The sequence below is a fragment of the Canis lupus genome, chromosome 16 (genome assembly GCF_011100685.1).
Source record: "Canis lupus familiaris isolate Mischka breed German Shepherd chromosome 16, alternate assembly UU_Cfam_GSD_1.0, whole genome shotgun sequence".
NCBI classification, from domain to species: Eukaryota; Metazoa; Chordata; class Mammalia; order Carnivora; family Canidae; genus Canis; species Canis lupus.
This window is the reverse complement of record NC_049237.1, coordinates 30,258,570-30,276,807: the sequence shown is the minus strand read 5'-3', so window position 1 is coordinate 30,276,807 and position 18,238 is coordinate 30,258,570. Positions and strand designations below refer to the sequence as shown.

Here is an 18,238-nt window from a genome sequence, read left to right as displayed (position 1 = left end):
AAAATTTGTGCCCTTTGGCCATCATTTCCTTAGTTTCTCTTCCTCTCAGCAACTGGTAAAACTGTTGCCAAAAGTTGACTATTTTAGATTTCACATATACATAAGATCATACAGTATTTGTCTTTTTATGGCTGGCTTGTTTCATATAGTGTAAGGTCCTCCATGTCCATTCACTTTGTTGCAAGTGGCAGGATTTTCTTATTTTTTAGGGGTGAATAATATTTCATTGTATGTATATATCACATTTTCTTTATCCCTTTATCCTTCAGTGGACACATAGGCTGATCTTGGCTATTGTTAATAACAGCAATGGGCCTGGAAGTGCAGACTTGTCTTTCAGATCCTGATTTAAATTCCTTTGGATAAATAATCAAAAGGGACATTGCTGAATCATATTTTAGTTTCTGTTGAGTAATCACCATACAGATTTCTGTAATAGCCGACCTAATTTAACATTCTTACCAACAGTATACAGGATGTACTTTTCTCCATATACTTGCCCATACTTGATATGTTTCGATTTTTATTTTTAAAGATTTTATTTATTCATGAGAGACACAGAGAGAGAGAGAGAGAGAGAGAGAGAGAGAGAGAGAGGCAGAGACATAGGCAGAGGGAGAAGCAGGCTCCACGCAGGGAGCCTGATGTAGGAACCCCAGGATCACACTGGACCAAAGGCAGGCGTTAAACTGCTGAGCCACCCAGGCATCCCTCGATTTTTAATAATAGCCATTCTAATAGATATGAGGTGATATCTCATTATGGTTTGAATTGCATTTTCCTGATGATTAATGATGTTGAACATCCTTTCATATACCTGATGGCCATTTATATGTCTTCTTTGGAGGACTAGATTCTCTTTGTGTTTATTAATTTTTTTCTTTCTTTCTTTCTTTCTTTCTTTCTTTCTTTCTTTCTTTCTTTTTTTTTTTTTTTTTTGCTATTAAGTTGTATGAGTTCCTTATATCTTTTGGATATTAACCTCTTATCAGATATATGGCTTGCACATATTTTCTCCCATTCTATTGGTTGACTATTTATTTTATTATTTCCTTTGCTAGGAAGAAGTTTTTTAGCTTGGTGTAGTGCCACTTGTTTATTTTTGTGTTTGTTGTCTGTGCTTTGGGTGTTATATCCAAAAAATCATTGCCAAGTCCAATGTCAAGGAACTTTTTCTTTATATTTTCCTCTAGAAGTTTTAGAGTTTCAAGTCTTATATTAAGTCTTTAATACACTTTGAGTCAATTTTTGTGTATGGTATAAAATAGGAGTCCGACTTCATTCTTTTGCATGTGGATATCTAGTTTTCTCAATAACATATTTTTAAAATATTTTATTTATTTATTTTTGAGAGAGTGAGAGAGAGCATGAGCTGGTGTGGGGGGAGTTGGGGCAGAGGCAGAGGGAGAGGAAGAAGCTGGTTCCCCGCTGAGCAGGGAGCCTGATGCAGGGCTCAATCCCTGGACCTGAAAGCAGACGCTCAACTGCTGAGCCACCCAGGCGTCCCAAGAGATAGTCCTTTCTTCATTGTTATGTTTTTGGAATCTTTAACAAAACCAGTTGACCAGGAAAGTATGGGTTTTACTAGTTGATATGTCTATTGTTATTCTGATATCATACTGTTTGGATTACTATAGGCAAGCCTCATTTTACTGTACTTTTTTATAAAGTTTTTCCTTTTTTTTAAAGATTTTATTTATTTATTCATGAGACACAGAGAGAGAGAGAGAGAAAGAGAGAGAGAGAGAGAGAGGCAGAGACACAGGCAAAGGGAGAAGCAGGCTCCATACAGGGAGCCCGACATGAGACTCGATCCTGGATCTCCAGAATTGGGCCCTGGGCTGAAGGTGGTGCCAAACCACTGAGCCACCTGGGCTGCCCTGTACTTTTTTTTTATTATGCTTCAGAGACTGCACTTTTACAAACTGAAGGTCTCTGGCAACCTTGCATTGAACAAGTCTGTCAGCACCATTTTTCCAATAGCCCTTGATCACTTTGTGTCTCTGTGTGACATTTTGGTAATTCTCACATATTTTAAAATTTTGTTATTATATTTATTATGATGACCTATAATGAGTGATTATGACTCGCTGAAAGCTCAGATGATGGTTAACATTTTTTTCGCAATAAAATGTTTTTAATTAAGGTATATACATTTTTTTAGAAATAATGTTATCACATACTTAGTAGACCTACAGTATAGTATACATATAAATTTTATGTGCACTAGGACACCAGAAAATTCATTTGACTCACTTTATTGCCAGATTCATTTTATTGCCATGGTCCAGAACTGAGCCTGCAATATCTCTGAAGTGTATCTTATAGCTTTGTAATATAATTTGAACTCAGGTAACATGATGCCTCAACTTTGTTTCTTCTTGCTCAGGATTGCTTTGGATATTTGTGTTCTTAGAGGATCATGTTTTTCTCTTGCTATGAAAAATGCCATTGAAATTTTGATAGGAATTTTCTTGAATCTGTAGAACACTTTGAATAGTATGGACATGTTAACAATACTAATTTTTCAAATTTTTGAATATGGGATATCTTTCGACTTATTTGTGTATTGTTCACTTTTCTTTCACCGATGTTTTGGGTTTTCATTGTATAGATCTTTCACTTCTTTGGCTAAATTTATGCCTAAGTATTTTATTTTTTTTCAATTGCATTATAAACAGGATTATCTTCTTAATTTCTTTTTCAAATTGTTCATCGTTCGTGTATAAAATTACAACTGATTTTTGTATGTTGATTCTGTATCCCACAACTTTACTGAATGCATTTAGTAGCCCAAAACTCTTTTTGATGGAGTCTTCAGGGTTTTCTATATTAAAAAATCATGTCATTTGTTAAAAAAAGACTTTCTTCTTATTTGAGTGTATTTTATTTCTTATTTTTGCCTAATTCCACTATATTGAATAGAAGTGGTGAGGGTGGGCATTGTCTTGTTCTTGATTTTATAGGAGAAACTTTTAGCTTTTTGAGGATATTATCTATGGGCTTGTCATTATAATCTTTATTATATTTGAGTACATTTCTTCTGTATCTAAGTTGTTGAGAGTTTTTATTATGAAAAGACATTTTATTTTGTTCAATGATTTTTTTTTCTGTATCTATTGATGTAATCAAATGGTTTTTCTTTTTCATCCTATTACTGTGGCATATCACATTTATGGATTTGTGTATGTTGAACCATCCTAGCATTCCAGGGATAGAAGTCAATTGATAATTTGTGTAATCCTTTTAATGAGCTTTCGAACTTTGTGCCCTAGCATTTTGTTGATGGTGTTTACATCTATCTTAGTTAGGGAAATAGACCTATATTTTTTTTTTCTTGGAATGTCTTTGTATAACTTTGGTACCAGAATAATGCTGACTTAATAACATGAGTTTGAATGAGTCATACCTCTTCAATTTTTGAAAAAGTTTAATCAAGTTTGGCATTCATTCTTCTTTCAGTGTTCGGTAGAATAGATTTGTGAAACCATCTGCTCTTGTTTTTTGTTTGTTTGCACTTTGTGGGCAGATTTTAGATTATGGATTCAATCTCCTTCCTCATTATTGATCTGTTTGGATTTTCTAATATGTCATGATTCAGTCTTGGTAAGTTTTATATTTCTAGTAATTTATCCATTTCTTCTAAGTTATCTAACTATGTTTGTGGTATCTGTTGTAATATCTCCTCTTTGACTAATAACTTTATTTCTTTTTTATTCTCATTTTCTTAGTGTAATTGAGTTTATAAATTTTGTTTGTTCTTTTAAAAAAGCAACTCTTAGATTTCTTAATATTTTCTGTTACTTTTCTTATCTCTATTTTATTTCTGTTTTGATCTATATTCTTTCATTTGCTAAATTTGGGTTTTGTTTATTCTTTTATTTCTAGTTCTTCGAGGTATAGAGTTAGAGTTTTGGAGATCATTCTTTAATATTAATGTAGTTGTTAAAAAATATTAATGTAGTTTATCACTATAAATTTCCTTCAGCATTACTTTTGCTGCATTGTATGTGTTTGGTATGTTTTTCCATTCTTGTTTGTATCAAGATATTTTTTGATTTCCTTTTTGATTTCTTATTGGGTCTGTTGGTTGTTTAGGAGTGTATTGTTTAATTTATACATCTTTATGAATTTTCCAATTTTTCCTCCTGTTTTGGTTTCAACTTTAATACCATTGTGGTTGGAAAAAGATATTTGATATAATTTTGACCTTTTAAATTTAAGACTTTATTGTTTCTTAACGTATGATACGTCCCAGAGAATATTCCTTTTGCACTTTAGAAAAAAAAATGTATTTTGCTGCTATTTGAAGGAATGTTCTGGGGCACCTGGGTAGCTTAGTCAGTTAAATGTCTGCCTTCAGCTCAGGTCATGATCCTGGGGTCTTGGGATTGGACCCCATGTTGGGCTATCTGTTCAGAAGGGAGTCTGCTTTTCACTCTCCCTCTGTTCCTCCCCTCACACTCTCTTTTTCTCAAATAAATTATATATATGTATATATATTTTAAAGGATTGTTCTATGTATATCTGTTGCATCCATTTGGTCATCAATAGTGATGTCTGCTCTTATTAATTTCTATCTGGATTATCTATCCATCATGGAAAATGAGATATTGAAGGCTTGCTTGTTCAGATGTACAATCTAGTGATTTGACATTTTTATACATTATAAAATGATCACCAGATACAACTAGTTACCATCTGTCACCCTACAAAGTTACTACGATATTGTTGTCTTTACTCCCTGTACTGTATTTTATATCCCCATCATTTATTTGTTTTATAAGTGGAAGTTTGTACCTCTCAACTGCCTTCACCTGTTTCACCCATTTTCCAACCCACTTCCCTCTGGCAATCACCAGTTCTCTGTACTTATGAGTTTGTTTCCATTTTTTAAATTTGATTTAGTTTTTAGAATCTACATATAAGGGTACTTGCCTTTCTCAGTCTGACTTATTTCACTTTGTATGATACCTTCTCTAGATCCACCCATGTTGCTGCAAAATAAAGCATTTCATTCTTTTTTATGGCTGAGTAACATTCCAATGTATGTATGTGTATGTATTTGTGTGTGTATATGTATTTTTTGTGTGTGTGTATGTATTTTTATGCATTTTTATCCATTCATCTAGTTATGGGCCCTTAGGTTACTTTCTTATCTTGATCATTGTAAATAATACTGCAGTGAATATAGAGGTTCATATATCCTTTCAGTTAGTAGTTTTGTTTTCTTTGAATAAATACCCAGAAGTGGAATTGCTTGAGTATATGATACTTATATTTTTAATTTTTTGGGTAACTTCCTACTATTTTCCATAGTGGCTATACCAATTTACATTTCCACTAACAGTGCACAAGGGTTTCCTTTTCTCCACATTCTTGCCAACATTTATTATTTCTTGTCTTTTTGATACTAGCTATTCTGACAGTTGTTAGGTGATATCTCATTATGGTTTTGATTTGCATTTCCCTGATGATTAGTGATGTTGAGCATCTTTTCATGTGTCTGCTGGCCATCTGGATGTCCTTGGAAAAATGTCTATTTAGGTCTTCTGTCCATTTTTTAATCAGATTTTTTGTTTTTTTTTGCTGTTGAGTTGAATGAGTTATTCTTTATATATTTGGATAGTATTATTGGATGTATCATTTACAAATATCTCCTTACATTCAGTAGATTGCATTTTTTGTTGATGGCTTCCTTCTTGTGTAAAAGCTGTTTTAGTTTGATGCAATCCCAATTGTTTATTTTTGCTGTTGTTGCCCTTGCCTACAGAGACAGACCCAAAAACATATTGCTAAAACTTTTTAAAAAATATATTTATTTATTAATGAGAGACACAGAGAGAGAGAGAGGCGCAGAGATACAGGCAGAGGGAGAAGCAGGCTCCATGCAGGGAGCCCGATGTGGAACCCAATCCTGGGACTCCAGGATCATGCCCTGGGCTGAAGGCAGGCGCTAAATCACTGAGCCACCCAGGGATCCGCTAAAACTTTGTCCAAATGTTTGCTAAATCGCTGAACCACCCAGGGATCCCCTAAAACTTTTGTCCAAATGTTTCCTACCTACGTTTTCTTTTAGGAGTTTTACGGTTTCAAGTCTCACATTTAGTTCTCTACTCTATTTTATTTTTGTATATGGTTTTAGAAAGTGGTCCAATCTCATCCTTTATTGTAGCTGTCCAGTTTTTCTAACGTCAATTATTGAAGAGACTACCTTTTTTTCATTGTGTATTCCTGCCTCCTTTGTCACAGATTAATTAACTATTTAAGCATGGGTTTATTTCTTAGTTCTCTTTTCTACTCTCTTGATTTGTTTGTATCTTTTTGTGTTGGTGCCATATTGTTTTAATTTCTATGGCTTTATAGTATAGTTTGAAATCTGAGAACATACCATCTGGAGAACATACTCCATCTTTGTTCTTTCTTTTTTTTTTTTTTTTTTTATCTTTGTTCTTTCTTAAGATTGCTTTGAATATTTGGGGTTTTTGTTATTCTATATATATTTTAAGATTATTTGTTCTAGTTCTATAAAGTCATTGGTATTTTGATAAGGAATGCATTGGATCTATAAATTGCTTTGGCTAATATGGGCATTTTAACAATATTTTTTCTAATCCATAAGCAAGATCTATCTTTCTGTTTATTTGTGTCACCTTCAGTTTCTTTCATCAGTGTTTGATAGTTTTCAGAGTACAGGTTTTCCACTTCCTTTGTTAAATTTATTCCTAGGTATTTTATTCTTTTTGATACAGTCATAAATGGGATTTTTAAAAATTTCTCTTTCTGATAATTCATCATTAGTGTATATAAACAACAGATTTCTCCGTATTAATTTTGTATTCTACAAATTTACTGAATTCATTCTTTAGTTCTAATAGTTTTTTCATAGAGTCTTCAGGGTTTTCCATGTGTAGTATCCTGTCATCTATAAATAGTAACAGTTTTATTTCATTTTTACCAATTTGGGTGCCTTTTATCTCCTTTTCTTGTTTGATTGCTTATCACTATTACTACTAGTACTGTTTTGAATAAAGATTTGTTAATATTTTTGTGGCAGTTGGTTCTGTTTTTTTCTTTCTGTTTTATATATCTACTACAGGTTTTTTCTTTGCAATTATCATGAGATTTACATAAAATATTTTGTAGTTATAACAGTCTGTTTTAATGTGACAACTAACCCATTCATATGTAAATACTCCATACTTTTACTCTACTTTCTCACATTTTATGTTATTGATTCCACAATTTACATCTTTTTTATATTGCTACAATTTACAAATTTTCACATTTTAGCATGTTTTATACTAAGATATAAAGTAGGGCAGCTATTTGAGCCAGTGTAGGGCAACAGAATAGGTTAATAAGAGAAGCTGACTGAACATTCAATACTGGGTATTACCTGTGAAAGGTAAAGGAGAATTAGTACCATATTCAGCAGAATCCAGTTTTTCATCATGTATCATTATCATTCATCTAACATTAATAAGGGAACAAACAACAAGAAGGCAAGATTCTTCAATTAAGGATCCAGCCATGTGCCAATGAAATTCTGATTCTGGAACCTATTTCATTTTCACGATGATAAAATACTAACTTTTTCGTGTTGTCTTGAGTACCAGATACATAACATCACCTGTCATCCTTACCAAGGCCTATCTGTCCTGTGGATCCTGTGGATCCTAGTAAAATGCAAAGTTATTATTTGTACTTATTTTTCTCTTTATGTTTTATAAATTGATGGAACCAAATTTGGTTTTCCCAATCCTTAATATTTTTGGTGCTATTTTATTGTTGTTTTGCTTTGTTTTTTAATGAATAGTCCTTGGAGGTAGGGAGAGTTACACGTTTCTTCCTTGATAACTTTACTGTTATATGCCAAATTATATTTGCATCCAAACCTTGCTATAAATATAAGTATTTATTGGAATGAAAGTGTGAAATTAATCATAATCATGGTAGCTGAACAGCAACATCCAGTGGTCTGTTCTTTTAAGAGTTCTACCCACAGGGTATACAAAAAAAAAAAATTGTAGCAAACAACAGTTTTCCTAGAGGCAAGAATTATTTACTAGAATAATTGGCCTTCATAATCAGAATCTTCTGTAATAGTGGAGAGATTCAAGTCCTTTTAAAAACTAAATCTCCGGTCCCTTTCAAAGGTACAGACTTTGTATAACAAGTTCATGCGGGGAAATGTGTAACATTTCTAGCCTATCCACACAATTTGAAATTACAAAATTTGTCAATGAAACACCATTTCAAAAATCTTTTATGCTTTTTAATAAAAATCTCTTTTGCTGCTCAGAGATAAAGATAAGTGGAGGGTTTTAATAGCTACTGTATCCCTTAGATTATATGAGAACTAACCGAATTCAGAGAAGTAACTACCCGTGGTTGTAAATTAAAGCTCTGTTTGTCACATATTAACACACACAAAATACACACACACACAGACACACACACACACCCACCGCTATACTTTATGTTAACATTGATTATAGACATTACAATATCATTTTATAAGGAGGACCATTAGACCCAGAGATGTTAATTAGCTTGCCTCTAAATTTAAAACTAGTAACTAGGAAGAGAGAATTGACCCACACAGTGTTAGACTACATATTTATACATGGTCTTTACACCATACCTTCCTGAGCTTATTCTATCTGTGGGTGCTAAAAACCAAATAACCCTGTTTATTTGACTAGGCATGATGTACTCCTTGGAGAAGAAGGAAAATGCTAAGGACTCATGTAAAGTATGTACCTATTGCAATTTCTTTCTTGGAGCATATAGCAACTTCTATGCTAGTGAATCAATTTGCTGTGTATGACAATGAAGTACAGTATCCAGAGGAGGAGCATGGAGATGACTCAGCAGGAGTTAATCTCAACAGATCACTCAGTTACTACTGGCAAGGGGAAGTAAGCCACAGAAGCCCGTATCCTCAGATGGGAATAAATGGGGAAAAGCTCCTAGCCAGATACTGATTACAAGAGGCATGTTCTGATTCCATCTTGATGCAGCTTGGGGAAAATGATGTTTAGTTCTTTGGTGGTTCTCAAAAGATAGGTTATGGATTCCAATGAAAATGTGACAAATGTTCTAATCAAGAAGAAAGGCACTGTATTATTTCTGCTCCAGATCCTTTCCTGCTGATGGTTTTAGCTTCACACTAGAGAGAATTCTTTTTTCTAACAAACTGTGGTTAAAAGCGTAAGATTTCTTTTTAATGAAGCGGTGCTTTCTGAAGTCATTCCCTTGAGGTCTGATTGTTGCCATAAATTTAACACCGGGGATGTAATATAGCATTAGATTTACATATGGAAGTCTGTATGTTAATGTATCTGAAGGTGTTATATTAGGTAGAAGTAGCTGATCACCTTTCATCATGGGAACAGAAACAGAGTTGTTAAGTTCTGTATTGATCCTCTTAGAAGAGTTACATACATACATAAGACAGGGCCAGTTTCTTCACTGCTTTAATATGGAAGCTGATGATAATTTATTTTTGTATGTACTTTTTCTGACTCATTTTTAAAAATGTATTTTTGTTGAAAAAATGAAATTATTTGATATAGCCTAATAAAGTAATTTGGTATTTCTACCAACTGTTCAAAGGCATTTGAAGGGACTTCTGTTTTGTTTTTTTTTCTTTTTTCTTTTTTTTTTTTTTTTTTGCTATGTGTAAATTTGTTTTTATTTTTAATTGAAGTTTATCTGATGTTTTATTAGTTTCAGGCTTATAGCATAGCGACTCAACAATTACATATACATTATGAACTGCTCGGGGATCCCTGGGTGGCTTAGTGGTTTAGCACCTGCCTTTGGCCCAGGGCATGATCCTAGAGTCCCGGGATCAAGTCCTGCGTGGGGCTCCCGACATGGAGCCTGCTTCTCCCTCTGCCTCTCTCTCTCTCTCTCTCTCTATGTCTATCATGAATAAATAAATAAAATATTAAAAAAAAACATTATGAATTGCTCATCACAGCACATGATAACCACACTCCAAGAGAGGGATCTTCTCTTAACCTTATCTCTGTATGTTCATTCTCCTGATAGAAGGTGACTGAGTGTGTAGGCATCAGGGGAACAAATATCAAGTTCCCTATTCTTTCTGCTCTGTTGAAGGGCAATGTATGTGTATGTATTAGTGCTTTTATGCTTCACTTTATACCTTTGTACATTCTGCTAGCTCTTTCTCCTAAGCCAAGTGATAAACTCTTTGAGGGACTTGGCTGATTTCAATTTGGAAGTATATTCCCTCTGATATTACTTGGAATGTTTAGAGAATGTTCACCTCCTGGAAAGTAATCAGTCTGTTGCAGATTTTTCTCGGTCTTTGTGGAAGGACCTGATTGATTTTCTTTTCCCCTTTGATGTAACTCATAGAATAAGTGTGTGTTTGTGTGTGTGTTGTAATGCATGTGTATGTGATAACACAACAAACAAACGCAAACACACATACAAGTTTTCCCAAATCCATTCATGTGATAAAATCATAACAGAGCTGGAAAAATTATTGTCTTAAGTGATTCTAATCTTAGGAGAATCAACAGCAGCAGAAATTATAGGATAGATATTTCTGGCCTGGACCACCATCTTGAATCTAGGTCACTTTGTGTTCCAGATTTCTATTCTTTCAATTATATCAAGCTTTCCTCTAGAACTGTATCTGAATCCCAAGTCCCCAAGGTAATTCAGATCTGATAAGAATGATCTTTGTTGACTCGAGGAAAAGAATAATTTCAATTTAGTAATTTTGATATCAAGGGAAGAGGGTGATTGTGGCTAGAAGTCTCATTTATACTTTTTGGTCCATTGTAATAATTAGTATTACCTCCCTCTGTTCACATTTACAGTGTCTTACTTTGGATGAGAATTCCCAGAGTCACTCTAGCTATGGGCGATGTTTTTATCCTGGGGTCAAATTGTATCATTTAAATGTAAAATATCTCACCTGACCAGGTGATGTATATATCAACCCTTATCCATTTCTGCCATTGGCTTCAGAGTATAGCTGCCCCCGCTCCCTATCCCTAGGTGACCCTCCAGCACTCCGTTAAGTCTGGACTCAGATGGCCTTTCTTCCCATCCACTACCTGGCCTCCAGTAAACACAATTCTTTTAAGTTTCTGAATGACTCTTTGGAAACTAATATCTGTGTACTGCGATGCCTTATGCGTTATGCTTTCCAGAACGTTAATTGCTTTTACCTTTACATGGAGAACGGGAGGTTTGCGGACAGGTATTGATAAAAGTAGCATAGTCATCACCATCATCATCATTACCATGATTACTTTGTACCAGCCAGGCTATTCTAAGTGGTCTCTGTGGAATAGCTTATTTAATTTGTATAAAAACTCGGGGAAGCAAATACTCTTATTTTTCACCATGGCAGAGAGAAGAAGAAAGCTGGCTAAGGTTATGTGGCCAAGAAGTGAAATAGTTGGGTGTTTACTGGTAAACACTTATCACAAAACCTACTAAATATCTACTAAATCTTACTGACTTGATGACATTCCATTTTATATAGGAAGAATATGGCATTCTGAGAGGGCAGGGTATTTGGCCAAGGACAAATCACCGGCTGTTTGGTGGCGAGCTGCAGGCGGTTCTCATTACATCTGGGAGGTTGTGATTACACACTTTTCATCAGCTGCATGAAGGAATGGGCCTAGGAGAACACAGGTGTGGAGAGTCCAGACTTTGAAACTGTTTGAATCCTTCAACTAATATGTATGATTTTTGACCTTCAAGTCATTTAGCCTTTCTGGGCCTGTTACCTCACCTGTAAAGTAGAGAAAATACTACTGTTTTTTCTAGAAGATATTGTGAGACTTAAATGACATTTAAAGTATTTAAAAATGTGTCTCTTAGGCAGTAGTGCCAATAATTGGACGGTTGCAGTGAAAACAAGATAGTTTGGGTGAGCTAACTTGTGCATGCCATAGGGTACTGCCGTTGCATGGAGAAGAAGCATTACCTTGGAGGACTTACTATTCATCCCCTCCACCCCACCTGGAATGGAGAGTTTCAGAAAATCTAGTTCCAAGTCTTTACTCTGCATCTTCTTCTCCAGAGTCTGCTGTTATAATCATCGTCTTAAACCAGTTGCAGTAAAACTTGAGAAGGTCTGAAAATTCAACAGTATTCCTTCAGGAAATAATACTCCTCTGTCTGAAAGTTTCTGGAATTTTCCCTCCTAAAACTCCTGCTGTTTTTTGAGGCTGTTTTCCAGCATTTTCCAAGTCTCCCCTTCCCTCCACCTCCCTCTTGCTTGTTAGGATTTTCAGCTGCAGCAGTGACACATTTTGTCATCAATTTGAAATTAATATCTTTTAATAAACATGCTGGCCTAGAATAAAGAAAGAAGGAGGTGGGGAAAGGAAGGAAAGAAGAAGGGAAGGAGGGAAGGAGGGAAGGAGGGAAGGAAGGAAGGAAGGAAGGAAGGAAGGAAGGAAGGAAGGAAGGAAGGAAAGTAGGAAGGGAAGAAGGAAGAAAAGCAAAGGCCATTGGTAAACAGAAATTCCATTCCATTCTGCCCCCATCAGATTAGGCTGGTGTTGTTCCATATGCTTTTTGACCACTGGAGTTTTGTGATTGTGTTTTTAAGACTATTAAAAGAATATTTTAAAGATTGTCTTGAGGAAAGGATTGAAGTGAAGGATTAATTCATTTGCTTTAAGTATGATGGTGATGATGGTGGTGGTGATGATGGGATGTTTGGAAAGCTGAACAATAATGTCTTATTGTTCCTTAATAAATATTTTCCCCCCAGCCCAAATTACTTTCCTAGCTAGACTTCACTTGACCCAAAGCCCTTGCTAAGTTCATACTATCTAGATCAGTGCCACTTCCAATGGGAGAGGAGGGCAGGTGGCAGCAGCAGCACCTGGAAGCTATTAGAAATTTAAATCCTCAGAACTAGTAAACAAATTCAGCAAAGTTGCAAGACACCAAACTGATGTAGAAAAATCAATTGCATTTCTATACATGAACAGTGAAATATCTGAAAAAGAAATAAAGAAAACTAACTTACAATAGCATCCAAAACAATAAAATATTTAGAGATTAATTTAACCAAGGAGGTGAAAGATCTGTACATTGAAAACTGACTTTGATGAAAGAAATTAAAGATACAATAAGAGGAAAGATATTTTATGTTCATGCATCAGAAGAGTTAATATTATTAAAATGTCTCTACCACTCAAAGCCATCCAAAGATTGGGTGCAATCCCTATCAAAATTCCAACAGCGTTTTTCACAGAGATAGAACAAATGATCCTAAAATTCAAATGGAACCACAAACAGATCCTGAATAGCCAAAGCAATCTTGGGAAAGAACATAGTTGAAAGTAATCACACTTCTAGGTTCAAACTATACTACCAATCTATAGTTCCTAATCAGTATAGTGCTAGCATAAATATAGACACATCAACCAATGGAAAAAATTGGGAGGCCAGAAAAAGTAAATCCATACATATACAATCAACTAATATTTGACAAGGGGACCAAGAATACTCAATGGAGAAAGGATAGTCTTTTCAATAAATAGTGGTGGGAAAACTGAATATTCACATACACAAGAATAAAATTAGATCCCTATAAAATTTTCACAAAAATTAACTCGAAATGCTTTGAAGACTTGAATGCAAAACTCGAAACTGTAAAGCTCCTAGGAGAAAATATAGGCAATAAGCTCTTGGATGTTGGTTTTAGCAACAGTTTTTGTATATGACTGGTACATGGAAGGTACCTTTCACATGGGAGGTTTATTTCACAGCAAACAAGGAAGGTCAGAGGTTCCTTCTCACACAGGCTATTAAATACCTTTAATTCAAGATAATTGATATGCCAAAGTGGCCTATTTTGGGGTGACATTCTGTTTCCTTTCAAATTCTAGTGATTAGTGTCCATTAGTATGGAAACTCAAAACTTTCTATTTCCACATTGGTGATAACTGTCATCATTACTGGACATGATCATTACTGGACCAAACTCAAGTTCCTGCTCCCCACCCCACCCTCAGGTCCTCCTCATTGAGCCTTTTCCCTGGCACATTACATCTCCACTCTGCTCTGTCATGGAAATATGCCCATTGTCCATGACTCAGTTCACATGGCAACCCATTCATGAAGCATTTCCTGACTCTCAGTGCCCCCCTCTATAATATTGGCCTGTACCCTAATTTGTCTAGAATATTTTAAATCTCTTTGATGTTTCTCCATTGAACAAATATTTACTAAGCATCTACTTTGCCAAAATAGTAAGAAAATAGATTTGGTTCCTTTCTTCATGGAGTTTATATTTTCTGTGTTTGGGAACTGGAATCTTTCTTACATAATTTAACTGATTTCACATCATGCTGTCAGTATTTTTCCTTTTTTTATGTATTCAACTGTATGGAAAGCTCCATTAGATCATGTGCCTCTCTTTTGGCTTGCTACCTCTGCACCCTGCCTATTGTTTATACACCGTAGTTGTTCACTATATTCTAGTTCTATTAAGGACGTTTCTGTATTATAACTAAACTCACACTAACATTGACTACTATGCATTGCAATTGCCAGTCTTTGACCTTTTGCCTACAATGTTGATCTATTCAGCATGACCTTTGTAACTTTTATACATTTCTGTCTTTCAAGAATCGCTTCCCATGTGTGGTATTGTGATTTATAATAAATAACATATATTTAGTCTTTGACCTCTTTTCTGGCATCTGGACTCCTAAAACCCTTGGAATTTTAAGAGAGGAGAGCAAGAACTGAGGTCTTTTGTTGTGTTAATGAGGTGACTTTTAGCAAGCACCTGGGGATGGGGGTTGGTTGCCTGGAGAACCCATCCTGTGATTGGAGGGTTGGAACTTTCAGGTTCCTTCTGCCACAAGAGGGGCTGAGGGTTGACTACAATTGCTAATGAGCAAATTTTTAAATCAGTCTTGCTTTAGTAATGAAGCCTCCATAAAAACCCAAAAGGATAGGATTCAGGGAGCTTCTAGGCTGGTGAACATGCTTCCTTGTACAACTGTGCTAGACTGAGGATTACCAGGAGATCAGAAGGTCCTTTGCTCATTGCTTCACCTTATGTAACTCTGCATCTGGCTGTTGCTTCCTATCCTTTAACATCCTTCGTAATGAATTGCTAATCTAAGGAGTAAGCTAATTTCTGGAGTTCTGTGAGCCTCTCTAACAAATCGATTAAACCTAAGATGATGATTATAGGTTAGGTACCTCTGATTTATAGCTCATTGGTCAGAAATCCAGGTAACAACCTGGACTTTTGATTGGTATTTGACGTGGGAATGGTTTTGTGGGACTGAGCCCTGAAGGTAGATAGAGTTGGATTGAGCTGAACTGTAACATCCAGCTCCTGTGTGGGAATTGCTTGGTGGTGTGAGAGGACACCTGCAGGCATCGAAACTGGTCCCAGAGTCTTCTCATTTATCTTCCTTTTCCGCAAAGCCTTTTGAGACCATTTTGACCCATAATGATTTCTTATAAAATAACCCTACCCTGGATTTTTCTGGAACTTTTTCATGACACATTTTTGTTAAGCTTATATTATACTAGACATGATACCTCAGCTAAAATTTAAACTCCTCGAAGGCCAAAAATGCAAATGTAACCTGTTTAGCACTTAGTAAGATGTCATGTCCAGGAGTGCCGAATAAATTTGGATTGATGAAATGCATGCTAATGCACTCTAATGGCTCACTAAAATTCCATCCTTGTCACTTCTAGTGACCATTAGTTCACATGCCCTGTGCCTTGTCCAGGGGAGCTTATTGGTCTCCTCTACCAGTAAAGACAATATCCTCAAGTAAAAGAGCCAGCCATATGTTTCCCTGGGTTTTCCTATTCTGGCCCACTCTTATTTATTAATAACATTGAGGTCTATAATAATATGTAGATTAGTTCTTTACTTTAGGACTTAGGAAGGAAGACAAAAGCGCTTTTAAATTTGTCTAATGATGAAGTAATAATTCATGTGACACCTTATGACCACAGGGACTATTATCTATATTATATAGGGGAACCTAGGTACTCTTTATAAAGTATACTTGAAAATGAAGATTAACTACAGTACTTCCTGAAAGCAATCTGCCTCTCACTCAATAAGAACCAAGAGTGCTATTTTTTTTATAACCTATGTGACTAATTGAATCATTCATTAGCTAGCAAATCCTTATAAAACACTTGACTAGGTACCAGTATGATTTTAAGCTTTTTATATAGGTTAAGACATGGAGTCCTCACCCTGGTCCAACATGGTTGGAACCATTCCTATCTTAATTTTACAAATGAAGAAACAGGAACAGAGAGGTATAGAAAGATATGGAGAGATAAGGTGTGCTCAGCCAAGGTCACATAGGTGACTGAGCTAAGGTTTCAACTGCAGAAGAAAATGTTCTGAAGTTTTCATCTTCTCATGGTCTTAAATGATGTGCTCTTCCATATTCTTGTCCGTGTGTCACAGAGCATGTGTGTGGGCCTTCTTATTACTGAACGTAGGTCATTTGTAGTCTGCACTTGTTGCTGAAAGTCCATAAGCTCTACACTGAGGATTGTGCCCTGGGCCTTTCTGATTGATGGTGCAATGCTGTCTTTAAGTTCATTTTGTTCTCCACGCTGTGATATGAAGGGAAGAAATATGAAGTTCCTTTGGTAAGGAAGAGCCTCATTCTATTGAAGAAGAAACCAGAACTAGAGCTTTCTCTTGTGAAGCCCCAACACTTCCTATGAACCCCCTGTCCTCACTCTCCACTCCCACCCAGCAATGAGCAGTCCTTTGACACATTTATTTAGTGAAAGAGTTGCATGCATTCCTTCTCTGCATTTGGTAAGTTCTTCACGGACAAGTGTTATCTGTCCAATTCAACGTGCCGTGCTCAGTGCCTGGCACATAGCAACTACTTAACAAATTCTTAATGAGTTAGCATGTGAATTAATGTTGTGAGTCACAAGCCCACCATACAAATTTGTTAACTTAATTGCTTAGAGCTTCAGGGTGTGCGTGTGTGTGTGTGTGTGTGTGTGTGTGTGTAGAGAAGAGAATTTTAATATCTTTCATTAACAAATGTAATCAAGCACCAAAGCCACATGATGCTATCCTTGTTGCCACTCAAAGGTAGCTAAAAAAGAGGCTTAGTAGAGGCCTTTTTAAAAAAAAAATTCTTGAGGATTTAAAGCACAAAAACAGTGTAGCTGATAAATTTGCACAAGGCATGCAGACAAAGAAGGGCATTACATAGGAAAATAAATGGATATTACTGACTACTGCTCCATGAGCCGCAGGTATTTATTGTCCAAATGGACTTATGTGAAAGGTTTCTAATGGAAAGATAACAGACTAAAGGCCTCTTCAGATGGAGGCATTAGTATTCTGATCCAAGAGTTTTGCAGGCATTAGTTTACTTTGAATATTTTCATATCTTTTTACCACTGGGGCCTTTAGTATTGGAACAAATTGATGTCTAGAGTCCAAAGAAGCTGTTTAGTGTGTGATAGTAGAAAATTAAATAATGCATTTGTCCTGCAGGCTTCTGGCTCTCACACTTATGCAAAATCAGTAGAATACCCACAGCCTCTTTTTGGAATGTCAGAAATGTCTTCATTGGAATGTGAGGAAATCTTTTTAATTACTGACCTCAGATGAACGGCATGAGGCTGAAGTTGCACTTCCATGTTTGAATTTCTGCTCCTGTTTCCAGTAGCATTTGATGACACAGAGAACAATGAATTATTATCCTCAAATTCTGGAATTTTTTGGTAGTTGTTACTAGTTAATGCCCATTCTGTGCACCATCTCCATCAAAATGGAGATTGGAGATTTATGAAGTGAATGTATTGTATTTTGACAGTCTTGAGAAATGGGTGAATTCATGGGACGCCTGGTTGGCTCAGCAGTTTAGCACCTGCCTTTGGCTCAGGGCATGATCCTGGAGTCCTGGGATTGAGTTCCACATCAGGGTCCCTGCATGGAGCCTACCTCTCCCTCTGCCTATGTCTCTGTCTCCACCCCCCCCCCCCATGAATAAATAAATAAAATCTTTTAATAAAGAGAGAGAAATGGATGAATTCAGAAGGATACCTAAGGCAAAGGTAACTTGGAAGTGGGTGGCATTACCCCTGCAAGTTCAAATTTCTGGCAACTCCTGGTCACATGAATCTCAATGATTATAATTTGAGAGATGTTCAGGGTCTTCCCTGATGACAGAGTCCTAAGAGCAGTTGA

At 35.8% G+C, this 18,238-nt stretch overlaps 1 protein-coding gene across 9 annotated transcripts in view; it reads left to right on the top strand.

Annotated features, from left to right (window-relative positions):
• The window catches only part of UNC5D (unc-5 netrin receptor D), a 529,465-nt gene that overhangs the window by 193,033 nt on the left and 318,194 nt on the right, over positions 1 to 18,238 (top strand). The window lies entirely within an intron of this gene.